The sequence below is a fragment of the Pinus tabuliformis genome, chromosome 4_2 (assembly GCF_031772625.1).
Source record: "Pinus tabuliformis cultivar Carrire ecotype Pingquan chromosome 4_2, CPIR1, whole genome shotgun sequence".
In the NCBI taxonomy this organism is placed as follows: domain Eukaryota; kingdom Viridiplantae; phylum Streptophyta; class Pinopsida; order Pinales; family Pinaceae; genus Pinus; species Pinus tabuliformis.
This window is the reverse complement of record NC_142304.1, coordinates 436,282,978-436,306,992: the sequence shown is the minus strand read 5'-3', so window position 1 is coordinate 436,306,992 and position 24,015 is coordinate 436,282,978. Positions and strand designations below refer to the sequence as shown.

The window sequence follows — 24,015 nt, the reverse complement described above, 5'->3', positions numbered from 1 at the left end:
CATCTGCCTCTCTGGACTGCGTCAGCCTCTCTCTGCCCAGCGCTGGCCCTGCATCACCCTGAATAGGCCTACGTCAGCCTTCTGGCCCTCTGCGTCAGCTACGCTGGCCTCTCTGAAGCATTGCACAGCTCCTGGCTGCCTCTACATGGCCCTGCGTGAGCCCTGGCTGCTATTGCGTCACTCTCTCTGGCTCCTGCACTGATCTCCCGGCACTCTCTACCTCTCTGTCTCTCTGTACTCACTACCCCTCAGCTGCAACTCTGATCACTAATTCTATCTCTCTTAGCAAACCCCGCTCTAGAGAATAGAATAAGTGATCATCTGGTGTGCTCTCCAAGTGACCCTCAAGCCTCTTCTTATACTTTTCTCGTTGACATATCAACGGCCGAGATTAAGTCCCTAATCAACGGCTAAGATTAGATCTGGCTTGATCCATGACTTTTGGACTATTCTAACACAGTTTTATATTAATTCACATTAATATTTTAATTTCCCTAAGTTTAGACTTAGGGAGTCCATTAAAAATATTAATTATTTTAATATCTCCCAAACTGTTTAGAATTTGCCCAAACCCTTTCTGGATATTGGAGATCTCATGTGCCCCAACCTCTCCACCAAATTTCGTGGCTAGAGCACATCCGATGCTACCTCAAATCAACACTTTATCCATTCCAAGCCAACGCTGGGAGGAGGTTTTAATGGATTTTATCACAAGTTTACCCAAGTCGGAAGGAAAGAATGTTATCATGGTGGTAGTTGACAGACTTATCAAGTATGCACACTTTTGTGCATTATCTCATTTGTTTAAAGCGAGTACAGTTTCTACTGCATTTATGGAAACAATTCAAAAGCTATATGGAAACACAAAGACTATTGTAAGCAACAGAGATCCCATTTTCACTGGAACTTTGGACAAAATTATTTTCTTGTCTTGGTACTCAGTTAGCTCATAGCTCATCTTATCATCCTCAATCTGATGGGCAAACTGAGATAGTAAACAAATGTTTGAAAGGATATCTTCGTTGCTTTGTATTTGATAAACAGACACAATGGGTCAAATGGTTGCCTGTCGCTGAATGGTGGTATAATACTTCCTTCCATACTGCAACAAAAATGACCCCATTTATGACACTCTATAGATATCATCCACCATCCATCACATCATGTTAAGAGAAAATTCTAGGGTTCAAGCAGAGGACGATTGTTAGGTCCCTATACTACTAGTGTAACCCCTTATTGTTATTAGTACAACCCCCTTCTGATATTGTTGTGCCCATGTAGTCCCCGTATTGTTATTATTGTGTGCCATAGAAGCCCACTATTGTTATTATTGTGCTCTTACATTATTATTGTTACGTCGGCTCTGATTATATTACGACCCCTTAGACTTCTATATATAGAAAGGAGGTCTTATCATTTGTATCATCCAAGAATTGTTCATTTGTGTAATGTAAAGGAGGTTGCCCCCTCGAAGAGGCTTATTTCTAAGGAATTGATCTATCTTTTCTATCTCTTCGTGAGCTGGTTTCATAACATTTGGTATCAGAGCTTTGGATTCTAGGGTTTCGCTGCTCCAAACAAGTTATCGTGGCATTTTCGCTATAACTTTTTTCCTGCGACGTTTCAGAAGCTACAAAAAAAACTCATTTGAGCCGAAATCATTCTGAACTTCGGGTCCGAATTTCAAAGCTTGTCTCGCTATATTTGCAGAGATATGACCTGAGGAAGTTATGGTTTTTGCAAACTCCCGAATTACATTCCAAACAGGTGACTTGGGGAAAATCATCATAACTTCTGTTTTGAGCATCAGATTGAAATTTCGTAAGAAGTTTCAGAAAGAGGACGGCTTGCAGTTTTCTTTGTATTAGTTTTCAGATCCGAAGGTCAAAACAGTGACACGTGGCACGTCGTACAAGTTCGCTCTACTAAAACATTATATAATCAGGTCATCTTAGGAGATTGGGCATAACTCTTTCTTGGAGAATTAAATTCTAATCAGACTTGCGGGGTTAGAAAGAGGACTCAAAGGGCTACTGCAGGAGACAATTTCAGAACTTTGAGATCTGAAAGTACAGAGTTACAATTATTTCAGGATCGAGCTCCTGAAATCAAGAAAAGGCGATATGAGGAAGTTTGATGGAAATGATCTAGTAAAATGGATACTATAGATGGAGCAATATTTTGATCACATGGTGTACCACTGTTACAAAAGGTATGTATTGCATCTTCACATTTAGAACCGGATCAATTTTTAAAGTATAAAGGGCTTTGTTCTTGTAAACAACTTGTTACGTGGTCAATTTTCACGAAAGAAATGATAGCACATTATGAGGATACAAAGAGCAACACCTTCTTTAGAGCAACACCAAACAATTGGAAGAAAAAAGAGAAAAAGGGCTTTGTTACAAAGTGGAAAGGAAAATTATGGCAACAAGGAAGTCTACCCCTCACAACTATAAAGATGGAAGTGTTGTTTCTCCTAGACTTCCACAACCTACAAGGGTTACATCACAACAATTGGAAGAAAAAAGAGAAAAAGGACTTTGTTACAGTTGTGATAACAAATACATTAAAGGTCATAAGTGTGCTGAGAAGAAATTATTTTACATTGATTGTAGAGAGGAAGAAGAAAAGGATCAAGAAATGTCAAAAGAGGAGTATATACACCAGGAACCAACCCCAAAGAAAGAAGAAATGAATCTGACCATATCTTGTAAAGCATTGGAAAGAATTACAACTCCTAAAACTCTCAAGATAGAAAGACATATCAAGAAGAAAAAGGTTTAAGAAGTGAAAGATCACATCGAGAAAGAAGAAATGAATCTGACCATATCTTGTAATGCATTGGACGGAATTACCACTCCTCAAACTATCAATATAGAAGGACATATCAAGAAGAAAAATGTTCAAGAATTGAAAGATCACATCGAGTCTCAAGAAATCAATCCGACCATATCTTGTAATGCATTGGAAGAAATTACCACTCCTCAAACTATCAAGATAGAAGGACATATCAAGAAGAAAAAGGTAAGAGTGTTGATTGATTCGGGCAGTACCCATAATTTTATTGATTGTAAGATAGCCAAGGAATTGAATTGCTTCCTATATCCAGCACTGGAGTGTCAAGTGATGGTTGCAAGTGGAGGAACCATAAATTGCTCTGGAAAGTGCCATAATATCAAGCTATCCATGGGAGAATATGTATTGAATAGCCCAATGCTTTCCATTCCAATGGGTGGTGCTAATGTTTTACTAGGAGTCCAATGGCTACAATCTTTGGGTACGATAGATTTTAATTTTCAAGAACTTTTTTTGAAATTTTTTTGGGAAGGAAAGAAAGTTGAATCGAGGGGTATCGAAGGAAAACCTGGAAAGATAATCAACTCTAACAGGGTGACAAAGCTTCTAAATAAAGAACAACGAGATGTAATTGCACAATTATGTTCACTAGAGGATCCCACATCGAAATCATGTATTTCTCCAGATCTCCAAAACATTTTGGACAATCATTCCAAGGTATTTGAGACTCCCAAAGGCCTCCCACCTATTCGTGATCATGACCATGCTATTCATTTGATTCCACAAAGTGTTCCTCCAAACATCAGGCCTTACATTTATCCATATGCCCAAAGGAGTGGGAACTCATTCAAAAGTTGCAGAAGGTCCCAGTTCAAACAGTATTGCGAGAACTTGACAAGGAAGGAAAAATCATATTGGAACCTGAAGCAATCACAGAACTGAGAAATCGAAAGCTACGAAATAGATCAATTTCAGAGTATCTCATCAAGTGGAAGAACTTACCCACTGAAGATTCCACATGGGAGGACAAGAATTTATACAAAAACATCAAGAACTACTCAAGCGTTGAGGACAACACTTTTTGAAGGAGAGGGGCATGTTAGGTCCCTATACTACTAGTGTAACCCCTTATTGTTATTAGTACAACCCCCTTATGATATTGTTGTGCCCATGTAGTCCCCATATTATTGTGCCCCATAGAAACCCACTATTGTTATTATTGTGCTCTTACATTATTATTGTTATGTCGGCTTTGATTATATTATGACCCCTTAGACTCCTATATATAGAAAAGAGGTCTTGTCATTTGTATCATCCAAGAATTGTTCATTTATGTAATGTAAAGGAGGTTGCCCCCTTGAAGAGGCTTATTTCTAAGGCGTTGATCTATCTTTTCTATCTCTTTGTGAGTTGGTTTCATAACAAAGGTCACATCGAGCATCAACAACAAGTTCTCCGACTTTTAAAGGATAACCTCACCTTGGCATAGAATAGAATGAAACAACAGGCAGATCAACATCGTAGCAAAAGAAGTTTTGATGTAGGTGATTGGGTATTCCTACGACTACAACCATATAAACAAATGTCCCTCAAGCAAGCTAAGAAGGATAATAAATTATCACCAAAATATTATGGTCCATACAAGGTGTTGCAAAATATAGGTACTATGGCATACAAATTGGAGCTTCCTGCAGCTTCCCGAGTGCACCCAGTTTTCCATGTTTCATGCTTAAAGAAGGTTATAGGTGACAAGCTCCTAGTTCAAACAATATTGTCAGAACTTGGTGAGGAAGGAAAAGTCGTATTGGAACCTGAAGCAGTCAAAGAAACAAGAACTCGACAGCTACAAAATCGATCAATTTTAGAGTATCTCATCAAGTGGAAGAACTTACCCGTTGAAGATTCCACATGGGAGGATGAGAATGTTATACAAAAGCATCCATAACTACTCAAGCGTTGAGGACAACACTTTTTGAAGGAGAGGGGCATGTTAGGTCCCTATAATACTAGTGATTACCCCATTACTATTGTCATTGTATCCCTTATTGTTATTGTTGTGCCCCTATTGTCCCCATATTGTTATTATTGTGCCCCATAGAAGCCCACTATTGTTATTTTTGTGCCCTTATATTATTATTGTTAGGTCAATATTGGTTATATTGTGACCCCTTAGACTCCTATATAGTATATATAGAAAGGAGGGTTTTTCATTTGTATCATCCAAGAATTGTTCATTTGTGTAATGTAAAGGAGGTTGCCCCTCGAAGAGGCTGATTTCTAAGTCGTTGATCTATCTTTTCTATCTTTTTGTGAGTTGGTTTCATAAAAACATTGCAGAGAGGCAGTGAGTGCCACAGAGAGGCAGCGCAGAGCCACGCAGAGGCAGCGCAGTGCTTAGAGGGGAATCCGTATTTTGCTGGGGAGAAGCAATGATTCAGTGCCAGAAGCCGGAGTGGGAGCTCGGAGGCCAAGAGAGTCCATCTTCCAAACAACAGTTGATCAGATAGCAAGAGAGACGCAGTTTCGAGTTGTGGGACGCAGTACTGCGTAGGCTGACGTAGGGACTGTGCAGAGGCAGCAGAGAGCAGCTCATCTTGAGCCAAGGTCAGTGTCGGATCGCCAGTGGGAGTGAGATTTTTCTCACTAGACTTATTGTCAGTCATTTCTCTGTATGGATTGCTAGATTTGAGCATCCATAGTTTTGTACTCAGATTTACTACTGCATAATAATAAAACCCTCAACTATTGCACTGGTTTTCCCAAGTTGGGTTTTTTCGAGGACATTGGTCCAAAAATAACTGTGTATTTGTGTGTGCATCTATTCTTCCAGTATTATTTTTCTTCCACAGTATTTTATTTGTGAAGGTTGCATTGTATTAGTTTCGATATTTACCGTAGAATACAGTAAATAATTTTTTCAGTTTATTTAACAGATAGAAAAAAACTTAATCAGTTGTTGCAGTAGGATTTGGGGTTTGCCGAATTTTTACATCGTATAGAGCAACTACTAGGTCAAATGGAAACAATGGAGCAATAGCCCACTATAACCTTAGTTAAAGCTCCCTGTTCTTTACGAACTTTCACTCATGAGAGGAGTCATGGTATGAGAGGAATCACCAAAATGGATGGATCAATGATAGGATGCAGAGTGATTCCTAAAGCCTATTCACGAGAGAGGCTCAGATAATGGGATTGAAGATAGATGGCTCTCTTAGAAGAGCTATGAAGACACTTAGACCTAGGTTTAGAGAGTATCCCTTAACAAGAGGTGTCCTAGACCTAAGGATCCTAAAGGAGAAATGGATTCTATGTAATCCTTGTGGAATTTGAGTCACAAGGTTGTGGGACCACAAAGAACCCAAGTGGACCCAAACTAGGTCAAGGGTGTGGGGTTGATCACCAATAAATTTTCTTTTGGAGTTTAAATGCAATGATCCAAATGAAGACACTAACCCAAGAGAACCTAGGGAGAAGAATGGTCTTTGAGCTAGGGCGTGCAATATCTCGGGATTCCACTGTCAGATTGAGCTCAAAACTGGAGGACCCCTTAAGAAGACCTCAGTGCACTTCTACACTAAATTTCAAGGGTTCTTGATGGGTACAAATGATTTCATGTGGTGCCCTCAGAGGCCTTCTAGGGTTAGGCCTAGAATTGGAAGAAAGAAGAAAAGAAGGGTTATTTTGACCACCAATGGGATGTGAGGATTAGTGCCTTGCTTCTTGGGCTTAATGGAGTCAAGATACACCTAGATCGAGAATTTTCATATGCTAAGGAGCCCTAAATGATATTTGCTAGCCTTTCCAAGTGCAGCAACTAGGTCATTAGGGATTTATACTTCGACTTGCAGAAGAGATGAAGTTTCAAGGCTTGTTAACCTACTAGGGAGCCTCTAGGAACATTCACCCTCCCTCTCAATGAGAAACACATGCAATATATCAATTATTCCAAGCTTAAGAAGAATTTCGCATCATTTATAGCCCATACAAGAATAATGATAATAATCTCATGCATTAGACAAGTAAGAAAACAAGAATAGCATTAAATTTCACTTACAAGAGAGAGAGAGAGTATATCCATTCATCAACTTCGCATAGAAAGAAACTCCAAACACAATAGCGAAAATCCAAACATCATAGTGCATCAAAAAACTCCAAAAATTTCGTCTAAGAGAGCAAGTGTGAAAATCTCAAGAGATACTAATCCAATCCAAGTGATGATGAGAGGAATGAATGAGCCTCTCATCTATTTATACAATCCATAAGGGGGTTTCGAATAGCCTAAATGGCCTAATTAAGCCCCAAATAATAAAATAATGTACAATAGTGACATGACTTGGTGACAAGCCCACCAAGATAGCTCAATAATACACAGATGAAGCCTCTCAAGGGCGCAAAATAGTAGATAGAATGAGTCATTGGGCCTTTGAAGAGGCCTACTAGACTCCAAAGTGTGCCAATGTGAGAGAATAGGCTCCAAACATAGTGATCAAGGGGTTGGCCCCTTGATATCCAAGCAAATCCAATGTGGTATCCCTAAGTGGGTGTGGGGGCACAATGACATCCTCATGGGTCTCCAAGTGGATCGATAATGCCTGTATACCATCTGTAAGGGCTAGAATGATGACATAAGCCCTCCCTCTGTCTCCCATGGTGAGACACATCCTCATTTGGGCCCTGGAACATCTGCCAAGTGTGAAGTCGGTTGGGCATGGTGGTCCAGGTGCATCATCCTCATCCAAAAAGGTGGAACACGAGCAATCAATGAATGGTGTTGAGGGATCCATGAAGTAGCAATCTGCTCTCTGCTATGGTGGAGGCCCATGGCTCTCAACGCTCACCCTACAAGTGTCAATGTGACCCTCTAGAGGGCTTGGACCCCGTATAGGGAGACCAAACCCCAAATGGAGATCCACCTACAATCATGTATAAGATCCAATGCGTCTCCTCGCCTTCTAGTACAACAAATCATTAGAGTAATTGAGTAAAAGAGCTTACAAATCATGGAAAACAAGTGGACACTTCATAGTGGCATGCCCTTCCATAGTGGGCTTTGGCATGTACAAGTGTCTCCAAGCTCAATAAAAGGGTTAACCAAGGACTCTATTAGGTGGTTTCAGCCTTTAAAGGGGGGCACGTCCATGTTACATCCATCAAGTGGTGGGTGGCATGTGATATAATGATGGAATGGAGGGGGGATCAAGGGAAGTCTCCAAGCCACGTGCCACAGTACAAGGGTAGCTATAATAGGGAAAACCCACACTTGGGTATATGAGTGAAGGAGGGAGCAATCGTGGTACATGAGTTACCCCGACCTTTATTTTTCTACCCTTGTTCATAAGCCTTTTTACCTTTGATTGTTTTTTCTTCATAACTGCTCGGGGCACCAGGGGATGAGAGCATGATGTGTAGGGTATAGCAGTGGATACCAGGGTGATGGCCGTAGATTAAGGGTAGGGCTCATGTTTGTCTTTTGCCCACGTGCTAAATTCATATGTCCCAACCACCTTTTGCATTTCATGGTACATTTCCTGTTGAGAGTGGCCAAATTATGCTTTTTTCTTTTCTTTTAGCTACATCAACCTCCGGGGCATCGTTCCAGGCCCGACCCAAGGTGTTGACAAGGGGAGGGGGAGGCTAACTCCTTGTGGACCCGGTGGACAAATATGGACCCAGATGTGAAAAATGATGAATGGGGTTGTAATGAGCGGAGGGGAGTAATGTATATGGTGTCGGAGAGCGGGACTAGGCAACCAAATTTAGGGTTTCCTATGTAGTGCCATCCCTAAAGCTTAGTAGCCAATAAAGGAGATCCCACGATACTAGGATACAAGATTAACCATCAAATTGGTCAAAGGAGACAAGAGTACAGACCTAGTCCACTCGTTCCCCCCACTAATCCATGCCCAAATTGTCCAATATAAGTAAACAAAATGTAATGTCCCCAATTAAATTAATTTTGCTAAGATGAATTTCTATTTTTGCAACTGGGTGTTGGGAAATATTTTGGCATGTAAACTTAGGAAAAGTGCATGGAGGGAGTCCCCACTTAATTTTTGGAGAGATGGAGGCCACCAACATTAGAGAAAATGAAAGATTAAATTGATAGTGGAATATGGGACCGACATAAAGTATGCACTTGGGGAAGAAAGAATTCGAATTCCTCGAGGCAAATCAAATTGGTGGAGGGACCCACAAGGAATGCATGGCCAACAATTATAAAAGAAAGGAATGAGGGAGAAATAGGGGTCTTTTGTCTATTTGAAAATTGAATTTGCCTTAGCTATTCAGCGGAGCCAATATTGTGTTGTTTAGCACAAGAGCTTCCCCAAGGAAAGAAGCTCAACCTTTCTTTCAGTGGACTTCGAGTGCCACCCTAGGAAGGCTTCGCTTCATCACTGAGACTAAACGAGGCATCAACTACAAGTCCCATGCATTTCTGGAGTAGAGCACGCAGTCTAGGAGCCACCACTGCATAGAGGGAGGATTCACTGGTTGTTTGTGGAGCTGGGTTGTTGGGGAATTGACCGAAGAAGCTACAGGAGTGTTCTTTGATCATTTTGATGAGTGTGGAGGGTATCTACAACCAAGAGGACCAACCTACACGTAGCTCTCACTTTATCATACACAGGACTGCATCATCTCCTCCATGACTGTGCAGTCATTGGAGTGAGACTCTTTAAGGGCAACATCATCTAGGGGAGTTTGGAACTGGGGTGCTGGCAAATCATTGGGAGGGCAATTTGAGGAGGATTGCTAGAGTTTGGAGAGAAGAGATTGACAACAGTAGCCACAGTAACAAAATTTGAATTTGGTGGAGGGTCAAGTTGTGAAGGGTCAAATTTCGAAATTTGGAACTAAGGGAAACCCTTTCTAGTTTCTTCTGGGTTTTGGGCAAGGAGTACTCTCCTAATTTTATAGAATTTTCTGGGCACTCTAGAGTGGGAAATCAGGGGGCGAAGTCAGGCAGCAGTGCAGTTTTGGAGCAGCAGCACAATTTTCTGGAGGTGTTGATTATTGCAGCCATTTGGCTTTCTCGTACTCATCACCTGGTGCTTGTAGCTTGCCTTGTGCAAGCCCAGGTGCAATTTCTCCAACTAATTTGTACCACAACATATATTATTAATAAAATTTGGCCAGTTTGGGGATTTGCAGAAATTTCTGGTTTATGTGTATGCATTTCTGAAATTTTCTGTGTTATTTATTTGTGCATGTCTTTGTTATCATTGTAAAATTTCTACTAGGAATATTACAGTGGTATCAGAGCATGATCTTGGCCAGTTGTGGAGTATCCAGCAAGATCATGGAAGATTTGGGCATGTATGCACTGTGATGGGTGAACTATAGACAAACCCATGGCTCAAGGGAGAGTGAGTATCATTGAGGGAAAAATGACCCTCACCCACTTTGATGGTTCAGCTAGGAGTTCTGTCAGAAAATGGGTACAAGAATTGGACACATATTTCCGGCTAAACCCCATGAGGGAGGCAAATGCTATTAGACATGCCACTTTTCACTTGGATGGAGATGCTATGGAATGGTGGTACTGAGGGCTAATCCCTTTGGGTCATGTACGTATCACATCCTACAAAGAGTTCACATAGAGGCTCGTGGAGAGATTTGACAGAAAGGACAGCAAACCCCCTCAAAGGGAGTGGATAGGATGAGGAAAGCTATGTTGATTTGGGGTATCATCGGATGTGCTCTAGCCACGAAACTTGGTGGAGAGGCTAAAGCACATGAGACCTCCAATACCCAGAAAGGGTTTGGGCAGATTCTAAACAGTTTGGGAGATATTAAAGTAATTAATATTTTTAATGTAGTCCCTAAGTCTAAACTTAGGGAAAATAAAATATTAATGTGAATTAATATGAAACTGTGTTAGAATGGTCCAAAAGTCATGGATCAAGTGAGATCTAATCTTAGCCGTTGATTAGGGACTTAATCTCAACCGTTGAATTGTCAACAAGAAAAGTATAAGAGGAGACTTGAGGGTCACTTGGAGAAAATACAGAGAGAGACCAATCAGTTCAATTTCTGGAGCGGGGTTAGCTGAGAAATTGAACCAGTGGTCTGGTGAGCAGTCAGGAAGCAGCAAGTACGGAACAGAGAGACGGGAGATCAGTGCAGAGGTAGAAAAGGCAGACGCAGGGCCAGAGGGAGCCATGCAGAGGCAGCAAAGACTGTGCAGAGCTAGCAGGGCCTGCATCATCCACGCACATGCTGCAGGAGTGACACAGAAGGCCAGAGAGGTTGCGTAGAGTCTCAACAAGTTGACGCAGAGGGTTTTAGGCCACGCAGAGGTCAACAGGGTTGACGTTGGGTTCAAAAGAAGTGCTGAAGAATTTGTCTATCTGTGGGTAAGCCAGTTTGGCACCCTGTTGTACTAGAAAATTGCTGAATAATAAAATCCTCCCTTGCTACACCGGTTTTCCCACATTGGGTTTTTCCGGGGACATTAGTCCAAAATATCTGTGTCAATGTGTTGATTCTTGTGTATATGTTTATTTCTGTATTACGGTGTAATATCTGCAGTAGTATTTATTTTAATGTTTATTGAAGTGATTTCATGAATAACTTACAGTGGAATAAGTAGGAAAAGTAAATCAGTTACTGCAGTGATAGAATTTTCACATGGTATTAGAGGAAGTAAGGGAAAATCAGTTATGGGTCGAGACCACGATGCAGAGGCATGCACCTCAAGGGACTTACGCAGATTTTCAGAAGATTGCACAAGAGAAAGAAATTTCGATTTCTCTATGTTGGCTTCTAGGCTGGAAGAAGTGGCGTGCATGACTAGTGCTGCATCATCAGAAGTATGGTATATAAACAGTGGAGCCTCGTGGCATATGACGGAAATCAGGGAGTGTTTCTCAGAATATCGAGAAGAGAAGATGAACTTTCAGATCACGAAGGGGAATAAGGAAAAGTGTACTCCAGTAGGGAAGGGTACCATAGTTTTTAAAACATAATCGAAAGAGCGGTAACATGCCAAAAATGTGCTGCATGTACCAGGATTGGGAATGAACTTACTTTCTGTGTCACAACTACAAGGCAAGGGCTATGACGTCTACTTCATCAAGGAAAAGGTATACGTCAAACACCCGAGCTGGAAAAAGAAAGCGCAGATCGGGATCAAAAGTAATCAGTTGTATAGACTACAACTAGAATCTTCTAACACAACCGAAAAACCCACAGTAAAAACCATTTTTTGTCAACGTTTCAAATCCCAACAGGGATCCATCATCAGGACTGTTATTGAGTTTTGATAGTAGAAGAGCTCAATTGCGAGATATAAATAGTTATGAGGTAATCTGTTTTGATTTTAATGGAAAAAATGAAGGTCGGCTATTTTAATGATAAATATTTGAAGGTCTACAGCTCTTCTTGCTATTTTCACCCTAAATTTTTCGAGTAAAATGATTTCACTCCATGTATCCCCTCCGCATAGGGAAATGATTCTGGATTTAAGACTTCTGTGGTTAATATCTTCTAACTTAGCAACCGGAGAACCCACAGTAAAAACCATTTTTTGTCAACGTTTCAAATCCCAACAGGGATCCATCATCAGGACTGTTATTGATGGATCCCTGTTGGGATTTGAAACGTTGACAAAAAATGGTTTTTACTGTGGGTTCTCCGATTGCTAAGTTAGAAGATATTAACCACAGAAGTCTTAAATCTACAACTAGTATCACCAATGACACTAATAGGCAATCATGGGGACAAGGACTTGAACAAACTATGGCACAGAAGGATGGGTCACTTGCACCATGGAGCTCTAAGAATTCTCAGGAGCACTGTAACAAGAGTTCTGGATCTGAGTACAGAGCAAGATGATGTATGCATGGGATGCGCTCTAGGAAAGTATGCCAAGGGGGCATTTCCTAGGAGCAAACACAGGGTTAAGAGTGTTCTAGGATTGATACACTCAGATATCTGCGGACCTATGTTTGTCAAAGCCCTCAGTGGTGCCAAGTATTTCCTTACCTTCATTGATGACCACTCGAGGAAAACTTGGATTTATTTTCAAGAAAACCAAGGATGAGGTTTTCTGTCGATTCAAGGAGTTCAAGGCTCTGGTGGAGAATCTAACTAGAAAGAAAATAAAAGTTTTGCGCTTAGATAATGGTGGAGAGTATGTCAATAAGGACTTCATTGATTATGGCGCTAAGGAGGGCATCAGAAGAGAGTGGACAACTCCCTACAATCCAGAGCAAAATGGGGTAGAAGAAAGAAAGAAAAGGACTATTGTAGAAGCAGTTAGGGCCACGTTGTACGACCAGGATATGCCAAAATTCCTGTGGGCAGAAGCATGCAACACAACTGTCTATGTTCAGAACAGGGCTCCTCATTAGGCATTGGGCAAGATTACTCCAAAGAAAGTCTTCACTGGGAAGACGCCCGAAGTCAGTCATTTCAGGATATTGGGGAGCTTGGCATATTGCCACATACCAAAAGAAAAGAAGAAGTTGGATTAGACTGCGGAAAAGGGATACCTAGTGGGATATAGCGAGAATGCTAAGGCATACAGAATCTACTTCCAAGGAGCAGGAAGGTAGTAGTACAACGAGATGTAAAGTTCATGGAGGACAGAGATTTCAAAAGATCTCGTGAAATGCCTTCCGAGGAGCAGTCGAAGGAGGATCCGTTGGTCATGCCTCTTCAACCAACAGAAGTGAAGAATTTTTCCTCAGGTCAGGAAGATTCTCAGGATGAGGAGGAGGAGAAAACAGAAGCACCTGCTGGCAGAGAAAGAACTAGCAGGGAACTTCGTCAGATTCAGTGTGATGCAGAGAACTTCATCGGTGAGCCAAGGAACAATAAGAGGGAGCGAAAACAACCAAATAGATATCAGGTGTTAGTAGCTCAGGATGGAGAGCCTGCCAGCTTCAAGGAGGCAGCTCAGCATCAGGTCTAGCTAGATGCGATGGTAGAGGAGTATAACTCCATAATGGTGAACGATGTCTGGGAGGTGGTGTCAAGACCCCAACACAGATCTGTGGTAGGTTCGAGATTGGTCTACAAGATCAAATATGTTGCGGACGACAGTGTTGATAAATACAAGGTCGGGTTTGTGGCTAAGGGGTATGCTCAAAAGGAAGGGATTGACTATGAGGAAACCTTCGCCCCGGTAGCCAGGGATACATCTATTAGGATCGTGATATCTCTTGCAGCCCAGATGGGATGGGAGATCCATCAGATGGATGTCAAGACGGCATTTCTGAACGGGGTAATAGAAGAAGAGGTATACATTGAACAACCAGAGGGCTTTGAAACTCATGAGAAGAAGTCTCATGTATGCAGACTGAAGAAAGCCTTGTATGGGCTGAAGCAGGCACCGAGAGCATGGTATGGTCGAATAGATGGCTACTTGCAAAAGATGGGGTTTGTCAAGAGTGACGCGGATCCGAATCTCTACTATCTGGTCGTAGAGAACGAGCCACTTATCTTAGTATTATATGTGGATGATCTCTTTCTGACAGGATCATCCAGACTCATTGAGGACTGCAAGAAGAATCTAGCCACAGAGTTCGATATGAAGGATCTGGGACAAATGCACTACTTCCTAGGGTTGGAAGTTTGGCAACAGAAAGGAGAAATATTCCTTGGGCAAGGGAGATATGCTACAGAAATCCTGAAAAGATTTGGAATGGGTGACTGTAGACCTATGGCTACGCCAATGATCACCAACTAGAAGAAGATTGATGCATCAGAAGACAAGGATGTCGATCCCACCCTATACCGGCAGCTCATAGGGTCCCTGATGTATCTGGTCAATACCAGGCCAGATATTTGCTACGCTGTCAACACCCTCAGTCAGTTCATGGTGGAACCAAAGAGGGCACATTGGGCAGCGGCCAAACACGTTCTCAAGTATTTACAAGGAACAGTTGATTATGGGCTCTTATACACCAAGGGGAAGGATATCAGGTTGAGTGGATTTACTGATGCAGATTGGGCAGGAAGTTCAGTGGATCGGAAAAGTACCTTTGGGTACTGTTTCAACATTGGATCAAGAATGACCTCCTGGTGCAGTAGGAAACAGAAGTTCGTGGCTTTGAGCTCATCTGAGGCAGAATATATGGCAGCAAGCATAGCTTCGTGTGAGGCCATATGGCTTAGAAAACTGTTGGCGAACTATTCAAAAAAAATATGGAGGCGACCAGGATCATGTGCGATAATCAGAGTTGCATCAAACTCTCTGAGAATCCAATGTTTCATGATAGGTCGAAGCATATTGATATCCGGTGTCACTTTGTTAGAGATTGTGTCCAACGAGGAGTTGTACAATTGAGCTACACTCCTACAGGAGAACATGTGGCAGATATTCTCACAAAGGCCCTTGAAAAGTCAAAATTTGACTACTTTAGGGAAAAGATGGGGATGGTAAAGAACCCCTTTCAGAAGTAGAAATGAGTGTGTTAGCAACATGAATGAAGAGGGAGTTGTAGTGCAGATGCAGTGTTGGGAGAAAGGACTAGCAACAGCACAGATGCAGAGGGAGTTGTCATACAGATGCAGTAGTGGCAGTAGCAGTGGCAGAGCCATGGGCAGCAGTACAGGATACAGCAGTGCAGAGGATGTTGGGCAGGAAGGCTTAGCATCAGCACAGGAACCGATGCCGAATGATCAGGGTGATGCTCAGTGAGGAGTATTGCCAGAGCACAGTCCTCGCTAAGAGGGAGTGTTGATTTGGGGTAGCATCGGATGTGCTCTAGCCACGAAACTTGGTGGAGAGGCTAAGGCACATGAGATCTCCAATACCCAAAAAGGGTTTGGGCAGATTCTAAATAGTTTGAGAGATATTAAAATAATTAATATTTTTAATGTAATCCCTAACTCTAAACTTAGGGAAAATAAAATATTAATGTGAATTTATATGAAACTATATTAGAATGGTCCAAAAGTCATGGATCAAGCCAGATCTAATCTTAACCGTTGATTAGGGACTTAATCTTAGTCGTTGATTTGTCAACAAGAAAAGTATAAGAGGAGGCTTGAGGATCACTTGGAGAACATACAGAGGTAGACCAGTCAGTTCAATTTCTGGAGCAGGGTTAGCTGAGAAATTGAACCCGTGGTCTGGTGAGCAGTCAGGAGGCAACAAGTAAGGAACAGAGAGACGGGAGATCAATGCAGAGGAAGAAAAGGCAGACACAGGGCCAGAGGGAGCCATGCAGAGGCAACAAGGACTGCGCAGAGCCAAAAGGGCCTGCGTCATCCACTAAGAGGCTGCAGGAGTGACGCAAAAGGCCAGAGAGGCTGCGCAGAGTCTCAACAGGCTGACGTAGAGGTTTCAGGCCACGCAGAGGTCAGCAGGGCTGATGCTGGGTTCAGAAGAAGTGCGAAAGAATTTGTCTATTTATGGGTAAGCCAGTTTGGCACCCTGTTGTACTAGAAAATTGTTGAATAATAAAATCCTCCCTTACTGCACCGGTTTTCCCACATTGGGTTTTTCCAGGGACATTAGTCCAAAATATTTGTGTCAATGTGTCGATTCTTATGTATATGTCTATTTCTGTATTACGGCGTGATATCTGCAACAATATTTATTTTAATGTTTATTGAAGTGATTTCATGAATAACTTATGGTGGAATAAGTAGGAAAAGTAAATCAGTTACTGCAGTGATAGAATTTTCACAAGCTAGAGGATGAGACTAGGAGGCATTTCTACTGGTGGAGACTGGGCTTTAGATGTCAGAAGCTCAAGGAGGAGGTTGAGCAGGAGGACACACAGGATGGTGAGGGGCACATCAATATACCCGGTGTGGCGCAGGAGTCACCATTGTTGGAGGCCTCTTTGGTAGCTCCAGCTGACACCTCGATTGAGGGAGTAGAGCATACACTCAGAGGGCCATCTATTGATGAGATGCCAACAGTTGATGAGGTACCCAGTGCTATGACCCAGTTTCTAGACGATGGCCGCCCACAGTAGGTTGATGAGGTGCCTAGAGGCACACTTGTCATTGAGGAGGTACCAGAAGAGATGGAGGGGTCCAAAGTGGTGACCGATTTTATAGAGGATAGCTGCCCTCCACAGTTTCATCAGTTCCGGGCTAGCCTTCTAGCATTGAGAAAGAAGGCCACGATAGTGCGAGAGGCCATTCTACAATAGAACGAGGAGTTGGAGGGCATGAGAGCGATTTGTGTTGAGTCAGCGGCCAAACTGACTCGCGTTGGGGAATAGTTGGGTTCCCTAATGGTTCAGTTGGAGTGCACATTGGAGCGATGGGGCAACCCTACTCAAACATTATAGGCTGGTAGCACTAGCAGGTTACCACTACACATTGGAGAGGGAGAGGCAGAGTCACCTCGACATATTTTATGTGTTGACCAGGATGGTGAGATGAGGCGACATGAGTTGCGCAGGGTGCATCCTTGGCAGGATGGAGGGTTAGTTCCATGTACGAGATTTTATGCTCTCGATCCTTCCCTTGGGGTTGGATGGTGAGAGATATTGAGTTGGTATCTGGTGGAGCTGGCTAGGAGGTTAGATGCATCCATGGCCACAACTCAGCGGAGGCTGTGGATTACCAGAGGGGCTCGAGGGCCAGACTGTTGTTGGGATCCAAGTGGGATTCTCCATCACATCATGGAGTCGGTAGGTTATGGTAGCAGCTACATGATGGACTCAGTGGTTGGGTGCACACACCTTTTCATATCCCCTTCAGAGTTCCTAACAACACTAGTGAAAGGATGGATTGGAAGAGGAGTAGGCAGATTTCATGAGTTGTCATGGCATGTTGGGTTGACATGGGATCGTAAGATGGTTAGACTACTCTGGCAGGAATTGGTAGGAGGAGGTGGCATCGTCAGGCCACCGGATAGGGCATCATATGGAGACAGTGCTTTCTCATTGATGTATTGGGCACTAGAGCTAATGAGGTTCGACATGGTAGCGTTAGTCTCAATTTCATGTGAGGAGTTGAGCCACATAGGTGTACCTGGACAGATGAGGAGGTGTAGATCACATCGTGTTGGGTGTACTAGTAGAGTGGCAGATGCATGGGCACATATGGGATGGCCTATGGTACATAGTGGCATGGCACTGAGAGTTGATATCCAGTGGTGCATGAAGTTGTGCCATGGAGTTCAAGGCTATACAGTGGAGTGTTGGGGTGTGTATTTGTGTGCAGCAGAGCATGATGATGCATAACAGTTTATTGAGGTGTTTTCACCAGAGAGATCTCCTAACGAGGGCATCAGGAAATCCATTGGGTTTGGCACACTCAAATTTGGAGAGCGAGTTGATCATAGGGTCGATCGTGAGCTTCCCTTTATCACTCACTAGCATTGCACATTAATGTCAGGGATTTTGATACCATCCCTTGATGCTCTCATTGCGAGCAATAGAACCCAGGGGGTTCATCTGAGATAGTTGGACGAGGCACGGTGCATCAAGAGAGAGGCTTTCCAGTTGTGGCATATGGGTAAGGCACGGGTTGGTGGATGCAGGCTTGGGGGTAGTCCAATCTTCTGTAGAGGTAAAACTTGCACTACACTTGAGCCCACACTCAAGGAGAGGCATGACCCCCTTTGGGTGAGACATTCTGAGGTGTCTCAGGAGCATCCACAACAGTTTGTGGACCTTACATGTAGGCAGATGTTTAGACTCCAGGCGGTGTTGGGGAGTGCTTTCAGGAGGCAGGATGATAGATCCCACTGCATGGTATGGCCAACACAGGGCAGGTTCGTATGCACCAAATTGGTTCGTGATGTAAGGAGGCCATATATTAATTGCACGCAGGGGCTTGAGATGTGGTACGGGTTGGCACCAGCAGCTGTCAGGACTATGCCACAGCCATTCTGGCTGTGGGATCCAGGGATCTGGCTGGTTGATTGGACACTTTGTTTCATGATGAGCAGGAGTAGGACAGAGGATGACCCAACTCCCACTTGCTTTGACATGCGGGGGAGCATTGAGGCCTTTGTCGCATGGCAAGACTGGTTTTCCTTGTTGCTGCTACAAATCAAAGTGAGTGTTGGATGGGTAGGTCGTGACATCGTGGGGATTCTTGGGCCAAATGCATTGGGACTCCATAGATAATTTTGCATAAAGTCCCAGGAGAGGGGGATATAGCTTGCGCATGACGGGCAAACTGCATGATCAGAGTGGCGCAGCGACATCATGGTGGCACCCCTTTTGGACTAGCTTGGGATTCTGGCCTAACAAGGCTTAGCAATTCAGCTACTCGTGGAGGTTAGCAGGTTTCTATAGGGGAAGGTCATCCATATCTTCCATTGGGTTTTAGTGACTTGTTGGTGGTGTGGGGGACTTCACCAATGTGGCAAGGTGATCAATAGGAGGAGATCAGGGGAAGTGCAGGCAGGCAAGGATTCCATCCCACAAGGATTGGATTGTGTCTCTAGGGGTCTACTCCTGAAGTGCACGAGAGAGACTATTCGGTAGATCAGTTTCACGAGGAAATGATCAGGATTTTATACTACCATGATGCTTTACTTAGTGGCGGTATGCAGGGGACGTCTAGTGCCTGTGATGAGTTGGACAGCGAGTGGAGCAAGGGATGATGCCTCATGCTAATCAAGATGGCTTGGGATCCTGGCAGGATGAGTCAGAGATCAGGGATGGCTGAGTGGTACATTTGGGACCCCGGTATTGTGTGCAGAGACTGTTGGGGTTAGTTGATCGAGAGGGTGCTTGTTCAGGCATTGCTTGAGGACAAGCAATTTTTGGTGGGGAGGACTGTAATGTCCCCAATTAAATTAATTTTGCTAAGATGAATTTCTATTTTTGCAATTGGGTGTTGGGAAATATTTTGGCATGTAAACTTAGGAAAAGTGCATGGAGGGAGTCCCCACTTAATTTTTGGAGAGATGGAGGCCATCAACATTAGAGAAAATGAAAGATTAAATTGATAGTGGAATATGGGGCCCACATAAAGTACACACTTGGGGAAGAAAGAATTCAAATTCCTTGAGGCAAATCGAATTGGTGGAGGGACCCACAAGGAATGCATGGCCAACAATTATAAAAGGAAGGAATAAGGGAGCAATAGGGGCCTTTTGTCTATTTGAAAATTGAATTTACCTTAGCTATTTAGCTGAGCCAATATTATGTTGTTTAGCACAAGAGCTTCCCAAGGAGAGAAGCTCAACCTTTCTTTGGTGGACTTCGAGTGCCACCCTAGGAAGGATTTCCTTCATCACTGAGACTAGAAGAGGCATCAACTACAGGTCCCACGCATTTCTAGAGTAGAGCACGCAGTCTGGGAGCCACCACTGCACAGAGGGAGGATTCACTGGTTGTTTGTGGAGCTGGGTTGTTGGGGAATTGACCGAAGAAGCTACATGAGTGTTCTTTGATCATTTTCATGAGTGTGGAGGGCAGCTACAACCAAGAGGACCAACCTACACGCAGCTCTCACTTTATCATACACAGGACTGCATCATCTCCTCCATGACTGTGCAGTCATTGGAGTGAGACTCTTTTGGGGCAGCATCATCTGGGGGAGTTTGGAGTTGGGGTGCTGGGAAATCATTGGGAGGGAAATTTGAGGAGGATTGCTAGAGTTTGGAGAGAAGAGATTGACAAGAGTAGCCATAGTAACAGAATTCGAATTTGGTGGAGGGCCAAGCTGTGAAGGGTCAAATTTCGAAAGTTGGAACTAAGGGAAACCCTTTTTAGGTTTTTTTGGGTTTTGGGCAAGGTGTACTCTCCTAATCTTATAGAATTTTTTGGGCACTCTAGAGTGGGCAAATCAGGGGGTGAAGTTAGGCAGCAGTGTAGTTTTGGAGCAATAGCACAATTTTCTAGAGGTGTTGATTATTGCAGCCATTTGGCTTTCTCGTACTTATCACCTAGTGCTTGTAGCTTGCCTTGTGCAAGCCCAAGTGCAATTTCCCCAACTAATTTGTACCACAACAGATATTATTAATAAAATTTGGCTAGTTTGGGGATTTGCAGAAATTTCTGGTTTATGTGTATGCATTTCTGAAATTTTCTGTGTTATTTATTTGTGCATGTCTTTGCTATCATTGTAAAATTTCTACTAGGAATATTACGTAAAAATACCCAAATACACAATGAAAAGCCATACCTTCGAGGTTGGAAGGCCCACCTTCAAACATACGATCATAACAGATGGGTGAGGGAGCACATGGTTGGCTCAAGTGGCGGAGAAAATGGCACATCGAGCTATATGGTGGTTGCAAGGGGCTGTTAGCTGCCGGTTGAGGACCGTCTAGGATAAAATGTTCTCCTATGGGTACACCCACAAAGTGGTGGGTAACATGCACCACCTTTGGAGTTTTTCTAATTCAGTGATGGGTCAAGACCAGTGCCCATACCTAGCCTATTGCTCATCAAATTCCATTGGCTTATCTCTCCCTCATGGTGGCACCAAGTGTTGGTTTGCAGGGATTTCAGACCTTCTAGAGTTCTTTGGTATCCTAATGGATCAACTTCCTCCTTTTAGATACTCCACAGATGTACCTAGCCACCTCCAACCTACTAGACAAGAGATGAATAGGGTCCTTTATGATGACATATACAAACAATTTGTATAGGTCACTTGGACAAACCCTCGAGGCAAGTTACATTTGAAGATGATCTTATATGTTGAACATTTCATAGAGGTGAGGGACAAACTCATTATCCAGCTCCCATATAGTTGCCATTGGACACACTCTCTTCATGTCCTCAATTTTGAGTGGATTCACATAGACTTCAAGTTGAGATGAACTACTTGATTGTACAAGCAAATAGGATCTACCAGCGATGTCATCTTCATAAAGTTGAGACATAGGTGCACTTCATATTCTGCTACCCCATTTATTATGAGATTCATTGGAGATTCTATTGTTTGTTTAGGGGGATGCAGATCCTATCTAGTTTATTTCGAAACTCAAACAAGGGGTGTCTAGCCCTTTACATGCAGGAGCCCCTCATACTTCATGCCCATATTCTCTAGTCGTTTGTTAAACTAGATCCCACTTAACAAAGTACTTCTTTCTCTTTGACGCTCCCATCAAATAGGGGAATCAAGAGACAAACCATTAGTGGCATTGCATTTGACTCTAGATCGGTGCGTACTTGGACCACTCCCATTCCCTAGAGACCTTAGAGGCATTTCCAAGCCAAATCTTTTACCAACAGGTAGACGAGATAACTTGGAGATAAGCGGCGAGATAATTCTTCTAGATAGCAGCACAATGAGCGGTCTAGATCCTGTCCCAACTCTTCCTCGAGACACAACTCTATCTTGAGTTTTCTAAGTTCTTCATTTGACCTTGGATGTTAAAACTTAGGAGAGATAGATCTATTAGACCATGATCTAGCTCCTAGGTCCTCTCTCTCTACACATATTCCTCTCATTGTAGCCTTCCACACTTGGAGTTGCGGGTTTTCCATGTTTTAGCACAAACCTAATGCTTTACTTCTTGTTCTTTATATATGAGCCATTTAGGAACTCCTACTTTTTTATGACATCATTGTACTCAATTGTCCCATTGACCTATTTTGGTGGTCATTCGTTGGACTTTAATATAATTAACTTATCTACAATGTACTCTACATTTTTTCCCCAAATGTGATCATCATTATAAGCCAAAAGTGTGATGATTGATGTATTGTATTGAGCCATGCTGAGATGATTGATGTGAAAGTGTTGGTCTAGTTGGTAGCCCAAACCCCTTTGGTGGTCGATCATAGCCCATCCTTTTAGTCCCCATTTCAAGGTGCTCAGTTTTATTGCTATGTTTGACTACCCATTGATGGTAGTAACACCCCATCATGCCAAGCATTTATGTTTTGCGTAGGTATTCAGGCATCTTGAGGTGGATCTACTATGACACAATCTACAGGAACCCCTAGCCATTTGCTTATTTGATATGCAATATAAAGGTGTTTCTCTTATGTAAGGTTAAGGTTGTCATAAATATGGTTTAGCACACCTCTTTTGTACCCCACATGGACCCCTTCTTTTATCTATATACCACATTTTAGCCACGAGCTATTGGAGATTATGTTGTTCTTAATCATGTTACTCTTATTAATTTTAGCCACATTTCTTGAAGCCCTCATTTGTAATTCTCATCGTATCATTTTTACTCATATATTTATATATTATTTATTTATGCTAAATGGATATCTTTATTTTCCAAATATTTTGGATATTTAATTTGTGAGTAAGGTTTGCTTGCCACATTGTACACAATAAGAAAATCCACAATGGATTGACAAGGGTAACAAACCATGACTTCTCCATTGCAATCACCAAATAGTCAAGGGAAAAGCTTGGCCTCCTCTAATACCATGTTATGGTTTCAAGATGAGCCCGAAGTATCCAAGTGGAATGGTGGCGTTCAAAAAACCTTTAAACAATGAAGTGCATCCTCATAAGAAGATCCCTACAAGCAGAACACTGCATTGTGTGTAAATAGTGTGCTAAATGAGGCTAGAACCTCACTAATAAATATGTTTAGGATTTACCTCTAAGACTCCAGAGGGTGAGACTGAAATAACCACTAAAATGGTTAACCATAAATGAAGGAGAAGTCAAATGGTCTGAAAAGTCTAATAAACACCTCAAGTTGGGTTTAGATTAAATATTCTCAAAGTATAAACTTTAAAGACATCCAATTGATAGAAAAATTGTGTAAAGCATTTGAACCCGTGTTGCCAAACAGTTGGCTACTGTGAATATGCAAGGCTGCTTAGCAGAAAGAGGAAAACTGGGCAATCCTATGTCAAACTGAGAGATTGGCCACGCATCAAAGCAATCTCACGGCTGCTTGAAATCAGCCACTCTGCAAGGGATAAGCGATTCGTTGTGATTGTTTGTCAATAATCCAACTATTAAAACAACGTGTAGAATGCTCTAAATTGTTACCGAAGCAAAAGGAAAGAGAAAATTGGGCCGCGACATCAATGGTACAATACAAGAATAGAGCTATCAAAACACATCTGAGATCAGATGAGTTACAGCGAGGGACAACAGAAACAAAGGGCCAGGCAATAACAGGAGCAGAGCACACCCAAAGGCTGCATCAGATCCTTAAAATTTGCCTGCACCAGGTCATCAGGTCGAGATATGAGTCAGTCTTTTAGATGCTGATCTATCAGTTTTGGTATTCTGTTGAAATTTTGCAATTTTGAAAATAGTCACAACATTTTGAATGGGCTAAAGGGCCCAATATGCCTCATAAATTAGGAAACCATTAGGGAAATTTTGATAATTTCTTTGGGGAATTTA

General features: G+C 42.6%; 1 protein-coding gene across 3 annotated transcripts in view; it reads right to left on the bottom strand.

Moving 5' to 3' along the window:
• The window catches only part of LOC149169831 (uncharacterized), a 246,454-nt gene that overhangs the window by 221,393 nt on the left and 1,046 nt on the right, over positions 1–24,015 (bottom strand). The gene's annotated exons all lie outside the window — the stretch shown is intronic.